Source organism: Eriocheir sinensis, chromosome 29 (assembly GCF_024679095.1).
Source record: "Eriocheir sinensis breed Jianghai 21 chromosome 29, ASM2467909v1, whole genome shotgun sequence".
Classification (NCBI taxonomy): Eukaryota; Metazoa; Arthropoda; class Malacostraca; order Decapoda; family Varunidae; genus Eriocheir; species Eriocheir sinensis.
Genome location: NC_066537.1, coordinates 342501 through 364822, shown reverse-complemented (window position 1 = coordinate 364822; position 22322 = coordinate 342501).

Sequence of the window (22322 nt, the reverse complement as noted above, 5' to 3'; positions counted from 1 at the left end):
AAAAAAATAGAAACACACGGCGAATAATTCTTCCTTTATCACCAGGACGGACTAAATGAGAGAGAGAGAGAGAGAGAGAGAGAGAGAGAGAGAGAGAGAGAGAGAGAGAGAGAGAGAGAGAGAGAGAGAGAGAGAGAGAGAGAGAGAGAGAGAGAGAGAGAGAGAGAGAGAGAGAGATAGAGAGAGAGAGAGAGAGAGAGAGAGAGAGAGAGAGAGAGAGAGAGAGAGAGAGAGAGACAGAGAGAGAGAGAGAGAGAGAGAGAGAGAGAGAGAGAGAGAGAGAGAGAGAGAGAGAGAGAGAGAGAGAGAGAGAGAGAGAGAGAGAGAGAGAGAGAGAGAGAGAGAGAGAGAGAGAGAGAGACGGCTGGGAGGAAGTGAGAGGAAATTCAGGGAGGAGAAGGAAGAGGAGAAGGAGAAAAAGAGGAGGAAGAGAAGGAGAGAAGAAGAGGGACAAGAAGAGGACTAATTGATTTGCGGTAAGATGAAGGGAAGAAAGAAAATAGATGAATATGCAGATGAGGAAGGAGAGAAGGAGAAAGGAAGGGAGGGAAGGAGAGTGAGGAAAGCTGACCAAAGAAAATAAGATAAACCATAAGGAGGAATAGCAGAGGATTGGGAGCTAATAATAATAATAATAATAATAATAATAAAAATAATAATAGTAATAATGATATGTTGCTTCGGTGTTGCTTTTATGCATGACACTATAAGCATACAAACATACACACACAAGCAAACATATAAACAATGAATACTTTAAAAATCCTATTCCCTTTACTTCCCTCCTAAAGAAAACGCCGCCAGTGACTTAATTCTCTCCACACTCTCGTCCTAGAAACACGGAACGCAAGAAACAATGACAGGATAAGAAGGGATGAGGAGAGGGAAGAGAAACACAGGGAAACATGGAAACATGGAAATGCAGGCAACAGAAAGCCTATTGGCTCATTACGAGGTCGCCCGCTTGGGTGATTTAATCTGCTCGACCGCCACTTGGGGCTTGGTGAAGACGAAAGTGACTCTCGATATTGAGGAGCAGATGGAAGCCCCTCGTTATCGGTACAGTTTACTCCTGACGCAGCGAAATGACGGTCGATTCTATATTTGAAGGAGTTGATGGTATCGCATTTACTACTTGAGGGAAGATTAACCAGTGGCGGATGACCTCGGTTGAAAAGTTGAAACCCTTCCAATGTCTGTGTTACATCGACTCGGACTCTCGAATGGGTAAACCGTTATTTCTAGTTCTTGAGTTGGTTTGCAGTTCAAAGAATTTGGAGCACCGACGTTATTAATCCTTTAGATACTTGAAGATTTGAATCATATCCCCTCGTGGTATGCCTTTTTCTCCAATGTAAAGAGATTGAGTCGCTTGAGTCGTTCGCACGGTTGAGCCCTTAAGGTTGGAATCATCTTTTGTATGCGTCGTTGGAATCCTTTCCAGTAAAGCAATGTCCTTCGTAATTGGAGACCAGAACTGCACTGCATACTGAGGTGCGGTCTTTAACAAGGAATTATATATACAAGGATAGCATCACGTCTGGTGTTTTATACCTGAAGTTCCTCGCTATGAACCTGGCATAATGTTGGCCTTGTTGTATGCTTTTTTACAGGATTCGCGTGTTTCAGGTCATTGCTGATAGTGACCTAAGATCTTTTCTCCGTATCGCTTGTAGAAAATTTATTCATGATGTATGTGTGTGGTTACTATTTTGGGACCCAATGTGCATGACTTTGCATTTGTCAACATTAAAAGACATTTGCCATTTTTCCGACCATTCGATAATGTGATTGGAGGTCTTTCTGAATGATTTCGTAGTCGGTCTTCGTGAGGCATCTCCATCCACCTGGTGTCATCTAAATTCTGATATTGTGGATTTCAGTCCTGATTCTGGTCATTGATATAAGCAAGAGGATGGGTCCCAGCACTGACCCTTTTGAGGCACTCTTAATTAGTGACTGGTAGCCAATCGAAGGCTGTCCGTTGAGTAGTACTCGTTGTTTTCTGTCGGTGAGCCAATCTCTTATCCACGCGATCAGATTGTCATTCCGATGCCCTCGCCGAGTGCAGTTTCTAAGGAGTCGTCAAAGTGGGTACCTTGTCGAAGGTTTTCTTGAAAGTCCAGTATATAACATCACTCAGATGTGGGCATCCCAGTTCTTATATATACCTTGGAAGAAGTCTAATAAATTCGTTAGGGCAGGAGCGCTTTGTTTCTGAAGCCATGCTGGTGCTCTTCGAGATTACATTATTGGCTTTCTAGAACCAACAAGTTTATCTCTACTAATCTTTTCTGAGTATTTTTCCTGCCACTGATGTCAAACTTATGGGCTCAGAAGTCATCGCAACGCTTGTCTCCTTTTTTAAAATCGTTATGTTCATCTTCCAGCCCTTCCGGGACCTTGTTTAGTTGAACTGACCGGTTGAATATGGTAGTGAGGGTTGTGCGACGGCGTTTGCCTTTACAACTGGGTGGGACAAACTGTCGGGTCCTGTTGACTTGTTCGTGTCGAGTTTGTCCGCTACTTTTTACTTCTGGAATGGCCATATTGAGTCAATTTCCAGCGGCGTGATCTCACTCGCGCAGGGTCTCCCGGAATGGTTTCGATGTCCTCGATCAGAATACGGATGCGAAGTTATTGTTGAGGATTTCATACTTCGTTTACTGTCCTGAGTTGCCAGATTCAGTCTCGTCTGTCAGGGTCTGTTATTGATTTACTTTCTTTTCGATCTTATGTACGTGGTGAATTTCCTGAGTTACTTTGATTTCGCGCGCTATTTGCTTTTCATAGTTGGTACGACATTCAACAAGGCTGCGACAAGCCTGAGGCTGTTGTGGTACTGTGTGCTGGCTTCGGCTGTAGCATTCTCTTCTTTCATCAAATTATTATAATTCCTTTTTTTTAGGTTTACGCCCTTTTTATTTCTCTGGTCATCCACGGTGGATCTACGGCCCATTTACTGCCTGGATTTCTGTGTAGGCACTGTAGCCTTCTCTACTTGCAACAGCTTATCTTTGAAGACGTTCCACGCGTTGTCGATTGTATTGTCGGTGATGCCAAGTTGGTCCCAGGTCGTAGGGGGAAGCAGCACTGGGCTGTTGAATTTCCTTTCGTAATCTGGTATCACTCGATGGATTATTCACGAGTTTGTGACATGTTGATATTAAACGGATTAAGTGGTGATCGCACCCATTAAGTTTTCACCAACTGTACAGTCGTGCGAATGAGGTCGGGGTCGCTTACTGTCACCAGATCCAGCAGATTGTTTTCTCTGTTGGTTGAGTTACAACTTGAGGAGGAACGAATCTCCACCATTTCTAAAGCCTGTTACCCCTCTTTGATTCCAGTCATCAGTCCCCAGCGTCAATGTTAGCAATTAAAGTCCCCACCTGCAATTGCTTCCTTTGCTTTTGTGTTAGAGAGTGAATCTCGTAGAGGGCAGGTCATCGGCCGCCTGTTGTTGTTTCGGAGGGCCTGTATATACGGTGTAAGTGTTAGTTTCTGTTATTTGCGGCTATTTCCACATAGACAGAATCGTATTTCTCTCTGCGTCCTGTTTTGTCTATTTTATGGCAGGGAGTGTACTTTTACGTAGTAAAACTACCCTCCTCCTTTCTGTGCTTTCGACTTTTTGTAGCTTTCGTACCCAGGGAATGACATTTCGATTCTAGATGGCAGAGTTGGCCCAAGTCTCTGTGATGGCTACCACATCTGGTTTCTCTGTTGCAATATACGCCCTAATTTCGTCCTTTTTGGGTATTAAACTACGTGCATTTGTGTACATGATAGAAATGTGGCCGTGACGAGTTGTACCAGTTCGCTTGTCGGAGGCTTAGGAGGGAAAGAGGAAGAGGAAACAGCGAAGGGATGGGGAGAGGGAAGGGAAACACAGGGAAGGGAGGCTTAGCGAGAAAGAGGAAGAGGAAACAGGAAGAGGAAAGCAAGTGAAGAGTCGGGAGCAGAAAAGGGGAACTGGATGGAGATGGAATGGCAAGGGAAGACGGAAAGGGACAGAAAGAGAGGAAAGGAGACAGGGAAAGGAATGGGAAGGAAGAAAGGGAAGGGGTGGTAATGAGATGGGACAAGAGAAGAATAGGGAGGGGAAGGAAGGGACGGAAAGGGACAATGGAATGGGACAAGTGAAGAATAGGCAGGGAAAAGAAGGGACTGAAGGGAATGGAAGTGGGATGGAAGAAAAGAACAGGGATGGGAGTGGGATGGGACAAGAGAAGAATAGGGATGGGAAAGAAGAGAGGGAAAGGACGGTAAGAGGATATACCAGGGAATGAAGGGGCACGAAGTGGGGAGAGAAGAGAGGAAAAGGGATGGGAAGGAAGGGAGGTAAAGAACGGTAATGAGATGGGAAGACGTGAAGGGGCGGGAAGAGGGAAGGCAATGGCTGGGGCGAGGCGGGAGGGGAAAGGAAGAAGGGGAAGGGATAGTAAGGAAGGGGAGGCAGTGGGATGGGACAGGACTTGAAGGAGCGGGGAGAGGGAAGGCAATGGATGGGGCGAGGCGGGAGGGGAAAGGAAGGGGAGGCAGTGGGATGGGACAGGACGTGAAGAAGCGGGAAGAGGGAATGCAATGGCTGGGACGAGGCGGGAAGGGAAAATATGGGGATTGGAGGGGAGGGAAAAGATGGGGATTGGAGGGGAATGAAGGGAAGGGAAAAGATGGGGATTGGAGGGGAATGGAGGGGAGGGAAAAGATGGGGATTGGAGGGGAGGTAATGGGATGGGACAGGACGTGAAGGAGCGGGAGCAGGGAAGGCAATGGCTGGGTCGAGGCGGGAAGGGAAAATATGGGGATGGGTTGGGTCGCTTAGCTAATGCATTTCCCCGGACTCTGGAGGCTGGCGATGACTTGGAAATAAAATGAAAGTTGTCTCTCTATCTCCCCGCTGAGGACGAGACGACTCCACCACCACCATCACCTGCAACACCATTACAACCACCACCACCACCACTACCACCATCCCTACCACCACCACTACCATGACCACTGTTGTTACTATATATACGAGTTTCATCCGCTCCCTCTTCCATCCACTTCAACCTCCTCCACCTCCACCACCTCCACTACTGCTACTAAGACTTTCATCCCCTCCCCGTTCCATTTCCTTCATCCTTAATTCTGTTCCCCACCACCACCACCACCGCACAACCACCGTACCACCACCACTAACACCATTAAAACTACTACTACTGCTTCTACCTACGACTTTCATCCCCTCCCTTCCCTATTCCTTCATCCTTACTCTCTTCTCCCCCTTTTACCTTTAACGTCACATTCCTACCTCTTCATACCCTCACCACATCACTACCACCACTACTACTTCTACGACTTTCATCCTCTCCCTCTTTCTATTCCCTTCATCTTTCCTCTCCCTTTACCTCTAACGTCACTTTCCCTTTACCTCTATCTACCATCACCACCACCATCACTACGTCAACTGCTTCGAATAGGTACTGTACTTTCATCCTTGCTTCCTTCCATTCCCTTTATCCCTCCCATCCTCTCCTTCTTAGATATAACGTAGTAACACCTCCTCCTACCCTCCCTAGTACCACCACCATCACAACCACAACCATTATCAAATTATCAAGCAACCAACTCGGATCATCCCCCCTCCATCCCTTCCCCTCCCTCCCTCCCTCCCCCCACACAGATCACCTCCCCTCCCTCCCCCTTCCCCACACACCGCCCAGACCCACCAAATCCCAGACAAATAATAAAAATACCGAATTCCTCTACGCAGCGCCGGAAATGGGAAATCAAATAAAAAGAAAAACAAAACGAAAAAAAGATCTAATAGAAATATTTCGGCGCCAAACAGGAGTGATAGGGAGAGGGAGAGGGAGGGAGAGGAAGAGGGAGGGGGAGGAAGAGCGAGGAAGAGGAAGAGGAAGAGGGGGAGGGAGAGGAAGAGGGAGGAAGAGGGAGGGAGAGAGGAAGAGGGAGGGAGAGGAAGAGGGGGAGGGAGAGGAAAAGGGAGGGAGAGGAAGAGCGAGGGAGAGGAAAAGGGAGGGAGAGGAAGAGGGAGGGAGAGGAAGAGCGAGGGAGAGGGCGAGGGAGGGAGAGGAAGAGAGAGGAAGAGGAAGAGAGGGAGGGATGGAAGGAAAACTGCATACGGCGCCCCCACTGGCCCGGCCTGAACAAATTAAATATCTACCAGTATAATGAAATAGCAAAGGCGCATAGAAAACGGCGGCGGCGGCGTTCGGTGCAGCGGGGACTCCGGTAAAGTTATGTCAACAATTTCTGAACGCTCCACCTCACCCTCCTCCTCCCTCTCTCCCGCCGCCGCTACAGCCTATACCGGGAGGAGTAGGAGGCGGGGAGGGCACGTAATTGCGTTGGTTTAATCTCAATATCCGAAGCTCCCTGGCGGACACTCACAGCGCGCCCCGAACACGTGTAAAAAAAGGGAGAGAGGAGAGGAGAGGGGTCGCTGCTGCCTTGCTCCCCTGTTCTGTGCCTCCGCGCCCCACCCCGCCCCATAAAACTCGCGGGCCGGCCAGGCAGCACCATAACCCCGCGTGGAGTCACCAATGCCGGGCCTGGTAATGACGTGTTTAGTGCCGGGCCTCGCTATGCTCTGCCCTGCTCTGCTCACGACACGAGGGAGGGAGTGTGGGGAAGGGAGGAGAAACAGGAAAAGGCAAAAGGTTAGGGAGAAGGGGAAGGAAATTAAAAAGGGGAAGGGTTAAGAATGGAAGAATGAGGGAGGAAAGGGATTAGGGAGAGAGAGAAAGGAAAGGAGAAATGAAAGGGAATGGGAGGCGAAGTAAGGAGAAACAGAAAAAGAGAAGGAAAATAAAATGAACGGAAAGGTTAAAGAAGGAGAGTAAGAGGGAAAATGGAATAGAAGGAGAAACGGAGAGATAAAGGGGAAGGGAGGGAAAGTAGAGAAATAGGAAAGGGTATAAGGCTAAGGAGGAAGAAAGGGAAAAGAAGAAGGGTGAAGATAGAGAAGGAATGGAAGGGGAAGGAAAATGAAGGTTAGAAGGGAGGGAAGATGGAGGGAAGGAAAGTAAGGGGAGGAGGAAAAAGGGAGGGAAAGTAAAGATAAATAGCAAAGAATAGGAAAGGAAGAAGGGGGAAGATAGAGAAGGAATGGAAGGGGAAGGAAAATGAAAGTTAGAAGGGAGGGAAGATGGAGGGAAGGAAAGTAAGGGGAGGAGGAAAAAGGGAGGGAAAGTAAAGAGAAATAGCAAAGGGTTGAAGGGAGGAAGAATAGGAAAGGAAGAAGGGTGAAGATAGAGAAGGAATGGAAGGGGAAGAGAAATGAAAGTTAGAAGGGAGGGAAGATGGAGGGAAGGAAAGTAAGGGGAGGGGGGAAAAGGGAGGGAAAGTAAAGAGAAATAGCAAAGGGTTTAAGGGAGGAAGAATAGGAAACGAAGAAGAAGGGGGAAGAAAGAGAAGGAATGGAAGGGGAAGAGAAATGAAAGTTAGAAGGGAGGGAAGATGGAGGGAAGGAAAGTATGGGGAGGAGGAAAAAGGGAGGGAAAGGAAAGATAAATAGGAAAGGGTATAAGGCTATGGAGGAAGAAAGGGAAAGGAAGAAGGGGAAAGATAGAGAAGGAATGGAAGGGGAAGAGAAATGAAAGTTAGAAGGGAGGGAAGATGGAGGGAAGGAAAGTATGGGGACGGGGAAATCTTTAATGTATCTCTTGTGCTTAAGGAACTCGACACAATAAAGATAAAAGAAAGAGAGAAAGACTAAAACAGGTAAATAAGAGGAAATTAAAAGATAAAGGAAAAGTGAAACAAAGGAGGAACAGGTGAGAAATAGAGAAAGAGAGATGGAAAAGGAAAATGAAGATCAGAAAAAGAGAAATGTTAAGGGAGGACGGAAAGAAGGAAGTGAAATGAAAGGGAATGAAAGATAGAAAAAAAGAAAGGGAAATGGAGAGAATGAAGAGAGAGGAAGAAAACGAGAACTGAGAGAATTGGTAAGTGCATACGAAGGAAGGAATGGAAGGAAAGGAAAGGAAAGGAAAGCGAAGGAAGGATATGGAAAGGGAGAGGAGACGAAGAGAAAAGTGGACGGGAGTGACTTTGAGTAGAAAGAAAACGGAATGGAGAGAGAGAGAGAGAGAGAGAGAGAGAGAGAGAGAGAGAGAGAGAGAGAGAGAGAGAGAGAGAGAGAGAGAGAGAGAGAGAGAGAGAGAGAGAGAGAGAGAGAGAGAGAGAGAGAGAGAGAGAGAGAGAGAGAGAGAGAGAGAGAGAGAGAGAGAGGGGGGGGGGGGGACAGGAAGGAAGCAAGGGTGAGGAAACGACGCACGCAGAGAGGAGGAGGAGGAGGAGGAGGAGGAGAAGAAGAAGAAGAGGAAGAGGAGGAGGAAGGAAGAAAAAAAAGGAGGGGACATGTAAAGGACAGGAAAGAATGTTATGGTTGATTTAGAGGAATTATTCTGGCGGGAAGGGAAGGCGAGGGAGGGGAAGGGAGAGGAGGGGGAGAGAGAATAAAGTCTGGGGGAAGGATGAAGTGAGGAATTAAGGAGAGGGAAGGAGAACAAAGACTGTGATCACGCATAGAAGGTGGAGGAGAGGAGAGAGGAGATGGCAAGTTAAAAATCAGGAGAGAGAGAGAGAGAGAGAGAGAGAGAGAGAGAGAGAGAGAGAGAGAGAGAGAGAGAGAGAGAGAGAGAGAGAGAGAGAGAGAGAGAGAGAGAGAGAGAGAGAGAAAGGGGGGGAGGGGGCGGACGAATGAAATACAGGGGTTCGTACTGGAAGCAGAGGCGACAGAAGCATCAAAAGTAGTAGGAGTAGAAGTAGAAGTAGTAGTAGTAGTAGTAGTAGTAGTAGTAGTAGTAGTAGTAGTAGTAGTAGTAGAAATAGTGGTAGCGACAGTAATGGGAGGAAAATGGTGGAAAAGTGACAGGGCAGAGGAGGAGGAGGAGGAGGAGGAAGGAGGAAGGAGGAGGAGGAGGAGGAGGAGGAGGAGGAGGGAAGGGCTGATCGAGACAGATATGGATACACTGTCGCCTGGAGAAAAGGAAGAGAAGAGGAAGAAGAAGAAAAAGAAGAGGAAGAGTATTAGTATTAGTAGAAACAGTGGTAATAATATAAGTGATGGCAGGAGTAGTGGAAGCAGGAGCAGCAGCAATAGTAACAGCAGCAGCGATAGTAGTAGTAATAGCAGTAGCAGAAGTAGCAGGTAGGGGCGTCAGGTGTGTGGGGGGGTGACAGGTAATGAGATGGAGTGACCAGGAGACAATGAGGGGCGGCCAGCGGGGCGTGCAGGTGTGTGAGGCGAGGCTGGCAGGTGGACATTAGCAGCGGGGCGGGGAGGGGGCGTCAGGAGGTGTTACGAGGAGGAGGAGGAGGAGGAGAAAGAGGAACAGAAGCAAGAGGAAAGGAATGAATACAGGAAAGAATACGAAACAAAGAACCGAAAGGAGGAGGAGGAGAAAGAGGAAGAGGAACAGAAGCAAGAGGAAAGGAATGAATGCAGGAAAGAGAATAGGAAACAAAGAACCGAGAGGAGGAGGAGGAGAAAGAGGAAAAGGAACAGAAGCAAGAGGAAAGGAATGAACACAGGAAAGAGAATAGGAAACAAAGAACCGAGAGGAGGAGGAGGAGAAAGAGGAAAAGGAACAGGAACAAGAGGAAAGGAATGAATGCAGGAAAGAGAATAGGAAACAAAGAACCGAGAGAAGAAGAGAAAGAGGAAGAGGAGGAAAGGGAATAAAGGAGAACGAGGAGGGAGAACTAAGGGTTAAGCGAAATGTAAAAAGGAGGAGGAGGAGGAGGAGGAATAGCAGGAGCAATAGGAAAAGAAAGAGGAAGAGGAAAGGTAAAAAATTAAGGAAGAACACAGGAAAAAGGAAAGAAGGGAAGAGGACGCAAGCAAATGAAGGGGAAACTGAACGAGGATGGGAAGAAAATGGAAGTGAATGAGTAGGAAGGGAAATATAAGAGAACAGGAGAGCGGGAGGAATAGAAAACTGGAGAAGAGGAGACGTATGAAATAGAGCAAGTATGAGGAGAATGGAGGAGAGGAGGCAGACGAGGATAACAAAAAGAGGAACATGAGGAGAAAGAGATAATGATGGAGAGAAGATGGATGAGTTCGCAGAAGAGCCAAGGGAAGAAGAAGAAGAAGAAGAAGAAGGGGGAGGAGGAGGTAAAAGAAGAAGACGAAAGAGGTAAAAGAAAAAGAAAAAAATAAGAAGTAACAGAAGAAGAAAATTTAATACAGAAGTGAAGAAATAAAGGTAGAAGTAGTAGAAAAAGAGAAAAGGAAGATGAAACAGAAGATGAAGAAGAAAAGAAAAAAAGGAAGATAGACAGATAGATATAGGCGAATTTGAATAGCACACAGTGTAAACTTCCATTCAAAGGTATTTCTCCATCACTAAACGAAAGATGGCAGGCTACAAGGGGTCATATTTTTAACCATTTCAACCCCCAAGCACATACATTTGAACCAGGCTTTCGTAGTTGTGGGCTTTTCCAAGGGTAGTTTTATGACCCTGGTGGTAGTTCGGCAAATCTACTGTATACTTTCTACTCACTAAACGTCCCTCCTCACGCTTTCTTTTTTGCCTCACTGATGGGCTAAACCGCACACACACACACACACACACACACACACACACACACACACACACACACACACATCCACCCAGTCATACATACAAACATACACACATACTCTCTACATACCAGAGTGCGTCGACATCACCATCACCACTAATAAAATGGACGCACGCCGGGGCTCAAATTGCAAACTAAACAGATACACAATAATGGTGGAGGTGGTGGTGGTGGTGGTCGCGGTGGTGGTGGTGGTGGAAATGATAGTGGTCGTGGCGGTGTTGTTGTTGTTGTTGGTGGTGAAATTTTTATTGTCGTCGTTGTTGTTGGTGGTGGTGGTGGCAGTGGTGATGAAGGTGGTGGTGGTGGTGGTGGTGGGTGGCTGTCATAAGTTCTTGGAATCTATAAGTCGGTGAGGCAGCGGCTGGACATTCTCTCTCTCTCTCGTTATTGATGTTCTTCTTCTTCATCTTCTTCTTTTTTACATTTTCTCGTCTTCAATATCTTGTTCTTCTTTTTCTTTCTCTTTTTTTTCTTGTTTATTCCTACCACCATTATCATCATCATTATTAGTATTAGTATTATCATTATTATTACTGTTATCATCATTAGTGCAGGAGCGCCAGGAACACACACACACATACACACACACACACACACACACACACACACACACACACACACGCACACACACCGTTGACATTATTTACCTAGCTGTCATTTTTGTAATCAGTATATTTGGCCGCTATTCACGCGTTTCAATCAACCGCTAATGTATCAACGGCGCTGGAAAATGTGCGTCATTGTCCCGCGTACAAGCGACTCATCTATAAGCGATACACAGCGCCGATGAATTTGAGTTTTTCGTTACTATTATACGCATTACTATTATACGCATTACTATTATACGCATTACTATTATACGCATTATTATTATACGCATTACTATTATACGCATTACTATTATACGCATTACTATTATACGCATTATTATTATACACATTATTATTATACGCATTACTATTATACGCATTACTATTATACGCATTACTATTATACGCATTACTATTATACGCATTACTATTATACGCATTATTATTATACGCATTACTATTATACGCATTATTATTATACGCATTACTATTATACGCATTACTATTATACGCATTAATATTATACGCATTACTATTATACGACTTATTATTATACGCATTACTATTATACGCATTAATATTATACGCATTACTATTATACGACTTATTATTATACGCATTACTATTATACGCATTACTATTATACGCATTACTATTATACGCATTATTATTATACGCATTATTATTATACGCATTACTATTATACGCATTACTATTATACGCATTACTATTATACGCATTACTATTATACGCATTAATATTATACGCATTACTATTATACGCATTACTATTATACGCATTAATATTATACGCATTACTATTATACGACTTATTATTATACGCATTACTATTATACGCATTAATATTATACGCATTACTATTATACGACTTATTATTATACGCATTACTATTATACGCATTACTATTATACGCATTACTATTATACGCATTACTATTATACGACTTATTATTATACGCATTACTATTATACGCATTACTATTATACGCATTAATATTATACGCATTAATATTATACGCATTACTATTATACGCATCATTATTATTGTACGCATTACTATTATACGCATTATTATTATACGCATTACTATTATACGCATTATTATTATACGCATTATTACTATTATTCGCAAATGAGAGTAGCTTCAATAACTCAAAACATAGCTCAGAGTTTTACAAGGGAAATATCAAAGCTACCGGGCCTTTTTTTTTCCACTGAGCGGTTTCCTCTGATAAAAAATAAATAAAAATCTGTAACACTAAAAGAGCCGATGTTATGAAAGAGCGACGCGTCCTGTTGTTGTTGTTATTTATTTATCATTTTCAAAATTAGCTCCACGAATCACTGATGTGGATGCTCGCTTGACTAAGGTGGAGGTGGTGGCGGCGGCGGCGGCGTTGATCTGTTTGTTGTTGGATATTCCGGCAATCTGCGGCAACTTCGGCTCCTAAGCGGAAGTTACTGGACATTTCAATTACAAAGGCAAGCCATTTACGGTGTGTGTGTGTGTGTGTGTGTGTGTGTGTGTGTGTGTGTGTTCAACCTTCCCCTTCCCTCCATTAATGCCCATAAAAGCGACATTACAATTATAGCTTTTGTTTTGTTTATACGTGTCTATTAAGAGAATTCACTAATGCATATACTTAATCAATTTTTTATCGTCTTTCATCAGTTTTTATTTTTTATTTTTGTGTCTAAGAGTGTATGTATAGAAGGAGTCGTTGGTGTCAATACTATAACAGATTCTAAACACGCACCATTTCTATTAAGATTATACCAACCACCCTTTCTCTCTCTCTCTCTCTCTCCAACCGCCCTTCCCTTCTACCCTTTACATCCCAGGCACAAAACAGAATTGTCATCCCTTACAAAACGAGAAAAAAAATCTTCGTCAAATATATGCATAAACACGTCGTACTTTTCTTTTTTACAGCAGAGGAGACAGTGCAAGGGCGTAAAAAGAAAAGAAAACAATAATAAAAAAAGGCCCGCTACTTACTGCCCCTGAGCCCGCTACTTACTGCCCCTGAGCCCGCTACTTACTGCTCCTCTACACACTGGTTCATATTCTTTCATATAACGAAGCAGGACCGATCAACAGCAGAAACAAGAGGAACTGAAGGGCCCTCAAACAAGCTACTCATTCTCATACAAAGGACGGACAGACAGATAAGAGGATAAAATTGTATTGATTATGAACCCAATATACCCTTAAGGAAACAGGACCGATCAAAAGCAGAAAGAAAAGGAACGGAAGGGCCCTCAAACAAGCTACTCATTCTCATACAAAGGACAGACGGACAGGCAAATAAGAGTATAGTCAGGAAGGGAGACAGTTGGACCCCTTCAAAAATATAATAGTCGAGGTTTATATAAAATTGTATTATGAACCCAATTTACCCTTAATATCACATCACTTCAAACCGTGAGGGAGCTTCGGAATCGTATCTGTAGCGAAGGTGTGAACTCTTCTCAACCCTGATGGAGCCTGATTGGGCTTACCTTGAAGTTAATTAATTTCCCTTGGGCCTTTAACTCTTACGGTTTCTTTCTTTGTTTTCCCACTGTTTCCGAATCCTGTTAATATCCCTTACTAATATTAACGCATTTCTTCATATAACTTAATCTATTACAACTTTAAAGGTAAGATTCGGCACTGTATGAGCATTACTATTATAAGCGTTACTATCATACGCATCACTATTATACGCCTTACTCTTATACGCCTTACTATTATATCCCTTAGTTATACGCCTTACTATTATATGCCTTACTGTTATACGCCTTACTCTTATACGCCTTACTCTTATACGCCTTACTATTATATACCTTACTGTTATATGCCTTACTGTTATACGCCTTACTATTATATACCTTACTGTTATATGCCTTACTGTTATACGCCTTACTATTATATGCCTTACTGTTATATGCCTTACTATTATATGCCTTACTCTTATACGCCTTACTATTATATGCCTTACTCTTATACGCCTTACTCTTATACGCCTTACTATTATATGCCTTACTGTTATACGCCTTACTCTTATACGCCTTACTATTATATGCCTTACTCTTATACGCCTTACTATTATACGCCTTACTGTTATACGCCTTACTATTATATGCCTTACTGTTATACGCCTTACTCTTATACGCCTTACTCTTATACGCCTTACTCTTATACGCCTTACTATTATATCCCTTAGTTATACGCCTTACTATTATACACATTCCTACGTATCATATGCCTTGTTTTATACGCATTACTATTATACGCATTATTATTATTCACATTATTACACGCATTACTGTTTTGCATAGCGCTAGGACATTACGATTTGGCACTATGACCTTTGTTGTATAGTGCTATTATAATCGGGCACTATTATCTTTGTTTTAATAGTGCTAAGATGCTATGATTTGGCATTATATGATCTTGACTGTATAGTGTAAGGATATATGATTTAGTACTATTATCTTTGTTGTATAGAGATAAGATAGTGTGACTTAGGAATATTACCGTTGTTGCATACATCTAAGAAATTATGACTTGGAGGTTTTATCTTTCTTGTATAGGGTAAGATATGATTTGGTACTATCTCTCTCTCTCTCTCTATATCTCTATTATCTTTTCTGCCTAGAGCTACAGCATTATGCCTTGGGTCTGTATCTTTCTTGTATAGTGATAATATATTATGATTTGGTTCTCTCTCTCTCTCTCTCTCTCTCTCTCTCTCTGATCTTTTCTGCCTAAAGCTACAACATTTTGCCTTGGGACTATATCTTTCTTGTATGATGCTAAGATATTATGATTCGTGATATGCGATCTTTGTTGAACAGTGCTCGGATATCGTTATTCCCGTTAGTATGTTCCAATTTCGACAGACAGGTGAAGTGTGTCGTGTCTTACCTTGTACCTGGCCGTCTCCCGCACCGCCTTAGTCCGGGTCACTGGTCATCGGGCCGCCCTTGCTGCCGGCGCCTGCAACACACAAGAGGAGCCATCAGACCCCGAACACAGGGACGCCACGCACGCACGCACGCACGCATGGACGCACGGATGGTTACGAAGCGATGCGCCGAGAGGTGAGGAAAAAAATATCGATAAAGGAACTGATTACCCAAAGGAAGGTGTGTGTGTGTGTGTGTGTGTGTGTGTGTGTGTGTGTGAGAGAGAGAGAGAGAGAGAGAGAGAGAGAGAGAGAGAGAGAGAGAGAGAGAGAGAGAGAGAGAGAGAGAGAGAGAGAGAGAGAGAGAGAGAGAGAGAGAGAGAGAGAGAGAGAGAGAGAGAGAGAGAGAGAGAGAGAGAGAGATGACAGCCAGCCAGCCAGACAGACAGAGACAGGACAGCCACTTACAAAGATAGACAGACACACAGACAGATAAACAAACAGACTTAATGGGAAAGAAACCAGAGAAAAATATACAGCATTTGATCAAAGAGGGGGAGGTCTGAATTTGATAAAGAGCAGCAGATTAAACGAAGAGGAAGAATTAAATAAAGGAGAAGATCGTCTAATTAAACAAAGGAACACAAATAATACAAACGGAATGACAAATCAAGCTCATTAAGAACCGAAAAACTGTAAGTGTCTGCAATATCGCCGCGTAAAAAGCGTAGACGAAAATTTATGAGCAATGAATAATCGAATAAAACCTTCGGAAATATGAGACGAAATCAAAAGACAATAAATCAGAGAACGTTCAAGGAAATTACACAAAGCTGAAAATTCCTTGTATAAATAAAGGAAACAAATGGAAAGGCAAATGCAGTTAGATGTAAAATAAAACTTGGTATGTGTTTATGTATATGGAAAATAAATACAGGGATGAAAACAAGGACGAAAATTGTTACATAAAATAATAAAAACAATGTAGATGAAAAAGATGAAGAACAAGGACGAATAACTGCGACAGGAAATTAGTGAACAACAACAACAGCAACAACAAAGGAGAATCGCACAGCACACAAGAGAGAAAAAAACAGATAAAATCGTGCACCAGCTTAACAAATCTGGCAAAATATAAACGGAAGGGAAGGAAAAAAAAGTGGCTAATATTTTTTGAAAGCGCTCTTGGTGAAATTGAGAATATAGTTCGCCAAGTTTATGCATTGTCAGGAATATTCCAGCTTTAAAAGTACTGATATTACCGGGAATAAATAAATACAAGAAAAAAAATTGTAGGGCAGCGTGTATTCAACCGAATTAAAAGTCCATTAATGAAAGTAATAATAATAAAAAAATGCTAATAATGATAGTAATAATAATAATAATAATAATAATAATAATAATAATAATAATAATAATAATAATAATAATAATAGCAATAATAATAACAGCAACAACAACAGTAATGATAATAATAATAATAATAATAATAATAATAATAATAATAATAATAATAATAATAATAATAATAATAGTAATAACAACAATAACAACAACAATAATAATAACAACGAAATAATAAAAAAAAGAATATAAACAATAAAATGAAAATAATAACAACAATGGTAATGTTAAAACAATAACAAGAATATAAATGAATAACAAAAAAAATAGGTATATATAAAAACAAAACAAAAAAACAGGAAAGGGTTATCGAGTGAATTGACTTCAAAGTTCGCGAGGCAGTTGTCGACGAGCTCAAGTTGATAAAGTTTTCCTCCTCTCGATCTTTTCCTTATTTTTCTTCCTTCTTTTAATTTTCTCCAACTTTTTTTATCTCCATTCTTTCCCCTCCTTTTTCCACTTTTTCCCTTTGATTCTTCTGTTTCCTCCTCCTTTCGATTTTCTCCTTATTTTTCTTCCTTCTTTTCTTTTTCTCACACTTTTTCTTATTTTCATTCTTTCCCTTCCCTTTTCCACCTTTTCCTTTTAATTCTTCTGTTTCCTCCTCCTCTCGATTTTGTCCTTATTTTTCTTGCTTTTCTTTTTCTCCCACTTATTTTAATTCTTTCCCCTCCTTTTTCCATCTTTTCCCCTTGATTCTCCTGTTTCCTCCCATCAGTTTCAACCTCTTTCCTCCTCTTACTCTTCTCTTTTTTCACATTTACTTTCCTTCGTCACTTTTCCGCACTTTCCCACATTTTCAATTATAGAATACAATTGTCTTTACTTACTTTCCTTTCCGTTTTCACCTTCCTTTCTTTTTCCTAGTTTCCTCCTCGCCTTTCTTCCCTCGCTCATGTTCCTTCCCTTTCTCTCCTTTCCAATTGAATAAGACAGTTAATTTTGCTACTTTCTTTTCCGTTTTCACCTTCCTTTCTTTTTCCTTCGTTTCCTCCTCGCCTTCCTTCCCTCGTCCATGATCCTTCCCTTTCTCTTCTTTCCAATTGAATAAGACAGTTAATATTGCTACTTTCCTTTCCGTTTTTAACCTTCCTTTCTTTTTCCTTCGTTTCCTCCTCGCCTTCCTTCCCTCGTTCATGTTCCCTTCCTTTCTCTCCTTTCCAATTGGACAAGACAGTTAATTTTGCTACTTTCCTTTCCGTTTTTAACCTTCCTTTCTTTTTCCTTCGTGTCCTCCTCGCCTTCCTTCCCTCGTTCATGTTCCTTTCCTTTCTCTCCTTTCCAATTGAACAAGACAGTTAATATTGCTTTCTATTCTGCTTTTCACCTTCCTTTCTTTTTCCTCCGCTTCCTCGTCTTCGTCCTTTCGTTCATTTTCCTCCCCCGTATCTATAATTTCCGACCGAACAAGGCACTTTCCTTTCCTTTGTTTCTTCTCCACTGTAACCATATTCTTTTTCCTCCGTTTCCTCCTCGTCTTTTCTGTATAAAAATAAATCACAACAACTTCACCTCCATTCCTCCTCAAACTCACCGATCCACCACCACTACCACCAGCACCACCACCACCACCACCATCACCACCACCACCACCACCAACACATGAAACAAAACAAACAAGTAACGATCATATTAACCAAGACGAAAGATAGATAGATAGATAGATAGATAGATAGATAGAGAGAGAGAGAGAGAGAGAGAGAGAGAGAGAGAGAGAGAGAGAGAGAGAGAGAGAGAGAGAGAGAGAGAGAGAGAGAGAGAGAGAGAGAGAGAGAGAGAGAGAGAGAGAGAGAGAGGGGGGGGGGGTAACTGCTCTTTCCGTTCTGCTGAAAAATTACGATAGCAAGACAAACTTAACCTATTAAAAGTTTCCTCCTGGGCACCTCCACTTGACTAGGGAGGAGGAGGAGGAGGAGGAGGAGGGTTGCTAGTAGAGGAGGGAAGAGAAGATTGGGACTGCAAGGTAACGGGAGGGGAGGAGAGGGAGGTGGAGGAGGTATGAAGAGTAGAAGGAGGGAAGGGAGGAGGCTGAGGAGGAGGAGGAGGAGGAGGAGAGGAGGGTAAGGCCACTAGGGAGAAGAGGATTGACGAGGAAAGAAGAGGAGGTTCATAATCTTAAAACTTTAACCCCGGGGGGCGAGTGTATGTGTGTGTATGTGTGTGTGTATGTATGTATGTATGTATATGTAAAGTGTATGTTTGTTTATGTGGACAGTGAGGGTGTGTCTTGGTGAGGAAGAAATAAAAAGAGCAGGAAAGCGAGAGGAAGAAAAATACAATAGATAATGAGATGAAGAAAAGAAGAAAAAGATAAGCAAATGAAAAAGAAATGTCTGGGTGATGGTGATGATGATGATGATGATGAGGAGGAGGAGGAGGAGGAGGACACTGAGGTCAAGATATATAAGCACTTCCTATTCCTTCTTATCACCTGGTTTCGTTTACCTCTCACCTGAAACCGACTTCCATTAGATTAGGTTAGATAAAGCCATGGATGGTGAGGTAAGGTGGGGTTGAGTGTACAGGAGCTGCCTTGTATAAGCCAACCGGCCTCTTGCAGACTCCTTACGTTCTTATGATCCTATGTTCATTACCTCACGTTATCCCCTTCGACCCAACACTTACCATTGCCTTATCCCATCCACCGAGTTCTTCCCTTACTAAGTTACTCTCTGCCTTCCTTACTAGTTTCCTCTTCCTAGCGCCCAGTTCCTCCTTGCTTCCTCTCTACCTCTCTACCTCTACCTCACTACCTACTATGACCTACCTTCAACCACCGAGCTCTTCCTACCTTACCTGCCTCACCAGTTTTCCCATCCAACCACCCAGTCCTTCCTCCCTCCCTCCCCTTCACTCCTTCCCGTCTTCAAACCATCTATAGCCTACTTTTCTTACCTCCTTCCTCCAATTATCTAGCTTCTTCTTCTTCCTCCCTTTCTCCTTTCCTGTTAACTTTCTCCAATCTTCCTTCTCTCCCAGTTCTTATTTCCTTTCCTTAACCAGTTACTCTCTTTCTCCGCTTCTTCCACTCTTCGGATTTCTATTTCTACTTTCTTCTACCTTGCCCCTATAGCTATCCTCCCTCCATCATTCCCTCCGTCCCTGTTTTCTTTCTCACGCGTTTTCTCTCCCTTCTCCATTCTTCCTTCTCTCTTCCATTAGTTATTTTTTTTCCTTTCTCCAAACAGTCACGTATTCTCTCTCCTATCCACAACCTCTTCGTATTTTCATTCCTGCTTGCTTTTACCGTCTATCCTGCTCTTCTTCCTCCTTTATTCCTTGTACTCCGTTTCTGTTTCACGCATTCTCTACTTTCCTTCTCATTTCCTCTATGGTTATTTCCTTCCTCTCGCCTTCCTTCTCCTCTTCCCACTCCATTCCTACTTTTTTTCCTTTCACGCACCCATCACTTCTATCCTCCTTCATTCCCTTCGTCCCTATTTTCTTTCTCACACATCCTCTCCTCCTCCTCCTCCTCCTCCTCTCATTGTTGATTTTCCAGTGTCGCTGCCGGGGACACTACGGCTGATAGATGACTGGAGGCTCGTCTCATTTCACACCTTTACCGCCCTCCTTTTACCTGGCGAGAGAGCGATAGATAGATAGATAGATAGATAGATAGATAGATAGATAGATAGATAGATAGAGAGAGAGAGAGAGAGAGAGAGAGAGAGAGAGAGAGAGAGAGAGAGAGAGAGAGAGAGAAAACACTATCACACTCTCTCCCTTTTATGTGTCGTGTAAAAATGGCGTGTTCGGATTTCCTTTGTCTTTACATTTTGTTTTTGTTTTGTTTTGTTTGTGAACTTATTACCTTGATATCCATTGCCTGACTTTATTTTCTATCGGTTGGCCTAACTTTTTTTTTGCCTATTTTTGTTCTCTCTCTCTCTCTCTCTCTCTATTTATATCTATTTATCTATCTACGGTTGCTTGAATATGGATGATTGTAGTTTTGGTTTCCTTAATTTCGTTCTTTAAGTTATTTTTGTTATTTCCTTCACTTTGTTTTCCTTTTTGCGTGATTTGCAACTTTCTTTGGACTGGCTAACGACCTGATTCGCTGTTCTTTACTGCTATGCCATTTATCGAGTACAAATGTGAATCTAAAATAATGAAAAGAAAGTTTGGAAAGTTTCGTTTAGTCGGCGCAACATCTGTGGTCATATGCCGGAGAGAGATAGAAGGGGAAGGAACAGATCCCAGGAGACGGGACACAACCCCCGATTAATACCTGGTACCTGGGTGGACAGGGGCGTAGGGTATGGGAACAGCCGCCCAAATTTTTCCACTTCGCTCGGGAATCGAAAATAATATCCTTCCTTCAAACATGTCTATTACCCTATGTTCGTTTTGGTTTGCCTGACTGCTTCCCTTTTACTCTGCTTAACTTCCCTTTCATACAGCTTACTTTCCCTTGCTTGAGTTTGCTTCGGCTTGCTTGGTGGTGTCCCGTTACTCTGCCTGGCTTTCCTTTCGTACATTTTACTTTCCCTTGCTTGGGTTTGCTTCGGCTCGCTTGGTGGTGTTCTGTTACACTGCTTGACTTCTCTCTCATACAGTTTACTTTCCCTTGCTTGACCCGGCTTGGTGGTGTCCTGCGCCCATCCAATCACAGGGGATCGAAGGGCAGACCATCGTGTGATATTTGAAAGCTCGCCTCACCGTGCAGGGACGTTAGGGAGTATGCAGTGGGAGGAAGAGTTGGGGAGCATACATGGGGAAAGAGGTGCATGGGGAGGAGGTAGGACGTAAGGGAGTATGCATGGTGAGGGAGAGATAGGATGCATATACACGGAAGACATGCATGGGTAGGGTATACATGGGGATGAGGTGGGGTGTATAGAGAACACATGGAGTGAGGTGGAGAGTATTGTTTTAGGGTGAGAGGTCAACAGCGGAGAGACAGGATAGAGTAGATAGGAAAAGATGGGTAATGTAGATAAAGCTGCATGGTGTCTATTTTTTTTACAGTATAGAAGGGAACTCAAGGGAAAAACAACAACAGAAGAACCAAAAAAGCCCGCTGGCGCTGCCCCTGTAAAGAGTTGACAATAAGGGGCGTATTATAACATTTCGCCGCCCAAGAACACATATTTGACAAGGCTTTCGTAGGAGTTGCAGGCATTTCCAGTAGTAGTTTTATGACCCTGGTGTTAGTTTGACCCTTCTTCTGTACCGTGAACCTGAAGAAACACTCATTAGAACTCGATTGCCTCCCTCTTTGACCTTTATAAATAGTTGATGTTAGAGGCGAAAGTGTCTTATTATACCAACCAATAGGTCGTATTGTAAGATATTTCGCCCCCCAAGAACACATATTTGACAAGGCTTTCGTAGGAGTTGTGGGCATTTCCAGGAGTAGTTTTATGACCCTGGTGTTAGTTTGACCCTTCTTCTGTACCGTGAACCTAAGGAAACACTCATTAGAACCCGACTGACCCCTTCTTTGACCTTTATAAATAGTTGATGTGAGAAGCGAAAGTGTCTTATTATACCAACCTAAAGGTCGTATAAGACATTTCGCCCCCCATGAACACATATTTGACAAGGCTTTCGTAGGAGTTGTAGGCATTTCCAGTAGCAATTTTATGACCCTGGTGTTAGTTTGACCCTTCTTCTGTACCGTGAACCTAAGGAAACACTCATTAGAACCCGACTGACCCCTCTCTTTGACCTTTATAAATAGTTGATGTGAGAAGCGAAATTGTCTTATAATATCAACCTACGAGTAGCCAAAGTGTGAAGTGTCATTTTAACGGCGTCGTCTCTCAAACCAGTGTCCCTAAAAATGCTCCTTCACCT